A 7,589-nucleotide genomic window follows, 5' to 3' on the forward strand; every position below is an offset into this window, starting at 1 on the left:
TTGGAGATGCTTTGATGAGTCTTGGTTCTGGGTAGAGTGGAGGCCTTTCAGCAAGCAGTAGAGTTTCCCTGAGGGGCTAGCTTCTGAGACACTTAGAGAGCCTAGCCTGGAGACATTCTCAGGGTTTATGTTTACTGAATTTCAGTTGATTGTCAAAACTGCTGTAGGGAGGGGCAGCCTCTGGCTCTGTTTACCCAGTGAAGAAATCAACACTTAAGGAGGGCAGAGCTATCTCTGCCTGGGCTGGATGACTTTTCCTTGGGTGGTGCTGAGCCTGGCAGGTGAGGTCAGGTTCCTGTGACCTGCTAAATGCCTCTTGTTTTCTTCCAAGGCCTGAGTTAGAGCTAGCTGTTCAGCCAGGCCTTTATCAGTATCAAAGATGGAGCTCTCCAGTAGTGGGGAGGGGTGGGGTGGCCTTTCCTCCTCTGCTCCCTTAGAAGGAGTGAGGATGTCAGGCTTCTACTCACACAAGAGTCTTGGTTCCTGGGTCGTCTCTGGTCTGCGATCTGCAGGATGAAGATGTCTGTTCCTTGTCAGTTCTTGCTGGTGTTGTGTAGAATGCCCTAGCCCGCTGATCTGGGGCCCTCGTCCAGGACTCTCTGTGTTTCAGGTTTGGTGGCTACGGTTGCCACTGCCACCACCACAACTGTAAATGAGCCTGCTGGCAAGTGCACGGACCTGTCCCCTTGCCTGGATTTTCCCTCTCTGGCCAAACTCTCTGTACTGTGATGGCACCCTTGTTGTGATTCTCTTGCTTAGGACTGTTCACTGGAACACTTAAACTGCTTTCTATGAGAGAGCCTGTTTAACCTCCAGTTTCTCCCCTACCATCTTCCCAGATCTCTTTTGAATTTTAATCATTTCTTGTTAATGTTAACTTTAATCTCTCTATACAAAAATCAATAATTAATTCAAGGGAGAAGAAAGGAAAAAATTAAGCAACTCCTTAGATTTTTCAATTTTCAATAACATGATATTGCTTATATCATTTTCTGTTTATGCTTGAGACTATATAACTCAATTTAGTTAGACCTTTCATAAGGCTATATGTATTTTATATATTTTATGTTGATTGTTCTTTCCAAAGCCTGCGTGTCTAATTTCCCTTGTTTTTTTTTTTCAGTCTCAAGTAGTTTAGATTTCAAATTGAAGAATAAATTGAAGGAAGCAAACAAAAAATACAGTTCCTCTCATCTGATATTGCTTCTACAAGAATGAAGAAAGAAATCAAAACAACATTGAGATATCACCTCACTCCAGTTAGAACAGCAAAAATCAAGAACTCTACCAACAATAGATGCTGGAGGGGATGTGGACAGAAAGGAACCTTACTTCATTGTTGGTGGGAATGTAAACTTGTTCAACCACTTTGGAAAGCAGTATGGAGGTTCCTCAAAAGACTTCACATAGATCTCCCCTATGATCCAGCAATCCCACTTTTGGGCATTTACCCAAATGTTTACAAACAAGACCACACTAAAGCTACCAGCACAACTATGTTTATTGCAGCATTATTTACCATAGCTAAGATATGGAACCAACCCAGATGCCCCTCAGTAGATGAATGGATCAAGAAAATGTGGTATATATATACAATGGAATTCTATGCCTCCATCAGAAAGAATGACATTTCCCCATTTGTTAGTAAATGGAAAGGTTTGGAAAAAATTATATTAAGTGAAGTAAGCCAGGCCCAAAGAAGCATAGGTCCCATGGTTTCCCTTATTTGCAATATCTAGTATAGGTATGAGTCAAGCAGAAAAGGTCAGATAATGTGATGTTAGGAAAATGAACCCTTAAATATGTATTTTAATGTTTTCGTTTCTTTCATGCATGTGTTTCTAACGCATTTATAAGATTATTTCTTTGTTGCTTTGTATGTCCCTCCCCCACAGTGTAACCCCCGCTTTCACTATATTTGATGTCAGTATAACATGTGGAGGAGATGGGGACAAACAAGTCGTTTAAGGATTCAGGTGGACCTGTTGCAACAATGAGAAGTACAAAATGTCATGTCAAAACCAGCTTTACAATGTCGGTGTGGGGGGGGAGGGGGGTATAATTGGGTGGGGGGAGGCGGGGAAGGGAGGTGAAGGGTAAACAAAGGAGGAGGCTGCAATGCTTGGTAAGAAATGTATGTATTATCCTGCCCATGTAATTGTAGCCCCTCTGTACAGTATGTTCTCAAATAAAATAAAATAAAATTAAAAAAAAATAAAGAATGAAGAAAGAGTTCATCCTGCTAAGGACCTATGATAGGATATCAAAAAGAATTCATTGTTCTAGGTATTCCCTATCTTTGCAATGCAACTTAAATGATATAAAACATAATATACTGCTCAGGTACTTTTACCTTTTATCAGTTTTGCACATTATCATATGGACATTACCTCAGTCTACAACATTCCTTCATTATTCTGTCCTTGATATTTTTACACTACCAAGTCCTAAGATAACCAGTTTGATTTAAAGCATGAGTAGTTGTACACCTGGCTTCCTTGGAAGCAGAGCATGTTCAATAGATCACATTCCTTCTGGTTGCTCACTACCTGTAATGTTTTCTGTAATATTATTGCATTCTAGTTAGTATTAAAAATTTTTGGCTAAACTCAAAGCTCGTTCATAAAAGTTTATGTTAAGTATTTTGCAAGTTTTATTTCTCTCAATTCTTAAGATAATATTTGCTATAATGCTAATGTTATTATCATTTTAGTGTTGGGAAAAATTTTAATTAAAGTCACGAATTGCATGGCCCAAAGACACACAGTGAGGAAGGAAATGAGTTACAGTCTCCAAAAGCCTTTTAACATTACAAAAAATATAGGTAAAATCTCTCCATTCTCTTACACTCTCATTCAATATTCATATTGTCCAAGAAATAATAGCATACCAAATATTGCCTATAGTGATTGTTTTCTGTCACATTTTGTCTTCAACACCAACACAGACTGTGTTGGTGACATTGGGTTATCATGCACAGAGCTGAGTTTATAAATTGAAGTCCAAAGAGAGTCAAATTTCTTTTGGCCCACAGCTCCAGTATCCTTTTTTAAAAAATACTGAAACTTTTAAATCCCAACACTTACTATCTTTTAAGAATCCGAAAACAAAATAAATTCACATATAATCACTCCAAAATGCTTTAACAGTAGGAGATGATAAAACAGGCCCCCATCAAGTAAAATTTCTTCTACTTTTAAAATTATTCTGAAAGCCTTTTCCTGGCTGCTCACACCTCTAATCCTATCTACTCAGAATATCTAATCAGAAGCCTGAGATCTATGGATAACTGTTGGAAGACTCTCAGGGTGGAATAAATTCATGAGATTATTTTTCAGAAATTATAATGAACTAGCAAAGAGCCAGGAATTGAGATGTAGCTCATATATTAGCTCATCAATCTAGAGAGGAAAGGCCTAGCAAGACTTTGAAGCCCTGATTTCAAACTCTGAGCATGCCAATAAACAAGAATGTGCATGTTTGCATGTGTGCATGAATGTGTGTATGCACACACACATTTATTCAAAATACCTTCATATCAGCATATCAATGTTCTGCATTAATTTCTTTGTTAATGATATTATCTGAGTAAAATAAAGGAAATAAACTCTTCTATATCAGAATATTTTTATACGTTGTTTATTTTTTACTGTGAAAATACTGTACAGAGGGGTTACAATTAAATGGGCACGATAACATTTCTTATCAAGAATTGTAGCCTCCTCCTTTGTTTCCCTTTCCCATCCATTCCCTTCCTTCTCCAGCCTCCCACCCAAGCCTCCCCACTCCCCCCCACCAAAGTTGTAAAATTCGTTTTCAACATAAGGACTTGTTTTTCTCAATGTTGCAATAGGTCCACCTGTAAAAATAACTGTACAGAGGTGTCATATTTATATGAGTAAATAATGAGTACATTTCCTAACAAGCATTGTTACCTCTTCCTTTTGTTTTTCTTCCACCATCCCTTCCCTCCCACCTCCACAAATACACTCCCCTCCCCCTTCCCCTGCCTAAATTGTAAAGTTCATTTTTCACCATAGTGTTTTGTGCATATCAACATTTATCCCTATTTAAGAATTTTGTATTTCCCTTTCCCCTCCCCAAATTTGAGAAATGTAAACACAGGATGTAGGCGCACCAACTTCAAATACAGTGAAAACAGAGGTTAGAGCGTAGGGGAGGAACATATAAAGGAATAAAAAAAATCACATCACGAATTATAAGTATCTTAAAAACAATAGCAAGAAACAACAAAAAACACGTCTGGTTCATTTCCTGTAATATCATTTTATCTGATATGCACATAGCTTATGATCTATTCTGCTTATCCCAGACATATATTAGCTGTTGAAAATAAGGGAAACCATGGGACCTATGTTTCTTTTGACTTGGCTTAATTCACTTATTAAATTTTTTTCCCAAGTCTTTCCAATCCTTAACAAATTGGGTGATGTCATTCTTTCTGAAGGTGGCATAAAATTTAATTGTGTATATACACCACATTTTCATGGTGCATTCATCTTCTGTGTGCCATAGAGGTGAGCTCCATATCTTAGCTATTGTAAATAATGCTGCAGTTAGCATCGTTGTGCTGGTAGTTTTAGTATGGTCTTCTTTGTGATCATTTGGGTAAATCCCTAGAATTGTGATTGCTGGGTCATAAAGGAGCTTTATATGGAGTCTTTTGACCAGCCTCCATACTGCTTTCCAAAGTGGTTGAACAAGTTAACACTCCCACCAAGAATCAAGTAAGGTTCCCTTGTGGCCACATCCCCTCCAGCATCTTTACTTGTAAAAATATGGAATGATTCAAGAATTTGCGTGTCAACCTTGCACAGGGGCCATGTTAATCTTCTCTGTATTGTTCCAATTTTAGTGAATGTGCTGCTGAATTGAGCACAGAGAATTTTTTATATATAAAGTGTAATTGATTTTCTTAAACTAGACAATTCAAAGAAAAGTAAGATTTGAAGATTTCTCGTGAAATTTTAGAACCATGTACTTCTTATATAAGCACACATTTAAGAATAGACAAGATTAACATTTCAAAAACAAAATAATCCCAGATATTGTTGTTCAAGAGATGTGTAGGATGGGGGGGGGTATTGGATGGGGGGACAGGGGAAGGCTGGGAAGGGATGTGAAGGGTAAACAAAGGAGGAGGCTGCAATGCTTGATAAGAAATGTACTCATTATCTTGCCCGTGTAATTGTAACCCCTCTGTACAGTATGTTCGCAAAAAATAAAAATAAAAAAAGAGATGTGTAGGAGGACGAATTCAATTATTCTGTACAAGGCACCTGTCATAATGAACACTGTGGCAAGTGTTAAGGTTTGTTAAAAGTTTTAAATATATTTAATTTTGGGAATTTGCTTATATAGGCCAAAATTAGGACTGTTTGTCAGGTCATACAACTTTTCTATAAATATTTAAGATTTATGGTAGCAAACATATGCTACTAAAATGTACACTTCAGAGTTTATAGAAACATTACTAATGAGATGTTGCAAAGTCTTAGTGTAAAGAAGCAGAGTGAAGAGTTAAGACTTTGTTAACTGCACAGTTTCTCTTAAAACTTTAGGGTTTCCTTACTTTATATGTTAGTGAGGAACAAATGATGATATAAGCCATATAGAAATGATGATATGAGTCATAAAAAGCAATCTTAGTGGGTAACTTTAAAGACTACACATAGCCTATAAAACTCTTGTTGAACATCATAATCTTATTCAGTGTTAAATGTACAGGAATGTGAGAATAGTAAAATCAAATATGTAAGTACACTTCAAATAGTGAAAACACTAGTAATTCTTTGGTATTTTATTTTATTAATAATTAATATTTGTTATTATGTTTCTTTATTTGTGGTACTGTTTCCATTGTAATATAATAAAACTTTTTGTTATTCATCATCAGGAGGTACTTTGAGAAGGTGACTGGGATGGCCAAACCATTTTTTATAGTTGCATGTAGATTTACAAAAAGCAAAATTAAGAACAAAATATTGATTAAAAAATTATCAAGTACAGTCAGAATCAGGAAGGATGATAAATGTCCACACTTAAAATCTTAGCCCTAGGCTGAAGCAGTGATATTACAGAGTTGAGGTCACAAAAGTGAGAGACTGTATTTTGTTTTGTTTTTTACTTTGATTTTGTTGGCCATGGGGTTGAACTCTGGGGCGTGGTTGCTTTACCTCAGCTCAAGGCAAGTGCTACCACTTGAGCCACAGAACCACTTCTGTCCTTTTCTACTTATGTGATGCTGAGGAATCAAACCCAGGCCTGATGCATGCAAGGCAGGCACTCTACAACAGCCCCCATCCCAGCTCCTGATAGACTGGGATTTAAAAATTCATCTAAACAATATTTGCTTTCTGCTATGGGTTATATAATGAAATATATGAATATCTTTTCATATTTTTGTGCATTGTTATACTTCTAAATTTATACTAACCCCAGCCACTTTATTCTTTTCAAAGTCATGAAATATCTCTGAGAGTTTGCTAATGTGAAAATTGTTTTAGCATTTTAAATTTCTTCTGAGTCATTTTTATTTTTTATTAAAATCATATTTTGGGTTGATGGATTATCATACATCAAATACCTTCAAATGTATATGTAGAGTCTAAAGATAACAGTATGAATATTCTCATACAGCTCTTTTTTATCTGTTATGCACTTTCAGTATTATTATATTTCTCCCTCTTTCACGCTCTCTCATTTCCTCTCTCACTTTCATGCTCCATGTCTGCTACATAGAACTTCTGCTGGTGAGCCGTGCACTGGTGGCTCACGACTGTAATCCTATCTACTCAGGAGGCTGAGATCTGAGGATTGTGGTTCAAAGCCAGCCCGGGCAGGAGAGACGGTGAGACTCCTATCTCCAATAAACCACCAGAAAAATGGAAGTGGCACTGTAGCTCAAGTGGTAGAGCGCTCGCCTTGAGCTGAAGAGCTGAAGGACAGCGTCCAGGCCCAGAGTTCAAGCATCACGACCTAAAAAAAAAAAAAAAGAATTTCTGCTGGTCTACTATTATCCTTGAGGATCCAGTGGCTTTGTGGGAACATGATGGGGACCAACATTTTCCCTTGCATTCTTTAAGAATTATGAGTGACATGCTATTATTCTTTGCCATTCTAAATGGCAAAACAACAGGTCTAGGAATTCCTTTTCACGTTTACTACTATTACAAATTTTATCTCATAGGAATCATTTGGATGGATATGATATTTTAACTTGGGCTGGGAAGGTGGCTCAGTGTTAGAGAGCTTGCCTTGCATGCATGAGGCCCTGGGTTCGATTCTTCAGCAGCACATAAGCAAAAAGAAAAAAAGCCAGAAGTGGCGCTGTGGCTCAAATATTAGAGCGCTAGCCTTGAGCTGAAGAGCTGAGGGACAGTTCCCAGGCCCAGAGTTCAGACACCAAGACTGGACCCGCCCCCCAAAAAAAGATATTTTAACCTGTGACCTAAAAGTTCTTTTTCTTTCACAAACAACCTTTGTCTTTGATTATCAGTTTGTAACTACATGTAATTAAAATAAAGCTCTCCTATGGAAAATAGACTGAAGTTGTTCACAGGGATGAA

At 37.4% G+C, this 7,589-nt stretch overlaps 1 non-coding gene across 1 annotated transcript; it reads right to left on the bottom strand.

Moving 5' to 3' along the window:
- Nucleotides 1–4,793: 4,793 nt before the first annotated feature.
- On the bottom strand, nt 4,794–4,900 carry LOC138823701 (U6 spliceosomal RNA). The gene has a single exon (XR_011370881.1). It is a non-coding gene; the product is annotated as a U6 spliceosomal RNA (small nuclear RNA).
- Between the last annotated feature and the right edge of the window lie 2,689 nt (nt 4,901–7,589).

Source organism: Dipodomys merriami, unplaced genomic scaffold (genome assembly GCF_024711535.1).
Source record: "Dipodomys merriami isolate MVZ:Mamm:240054 unplaced genomic scaffold, mDipMer1.0.p SCAF_1217, whole genome shotgun sequence".
NCBI lineage: Eukaryota > Metazoa > Chordata > Mammalia > Rodentia > Heteromyidae > Dipodomys > Dipodomys merriami.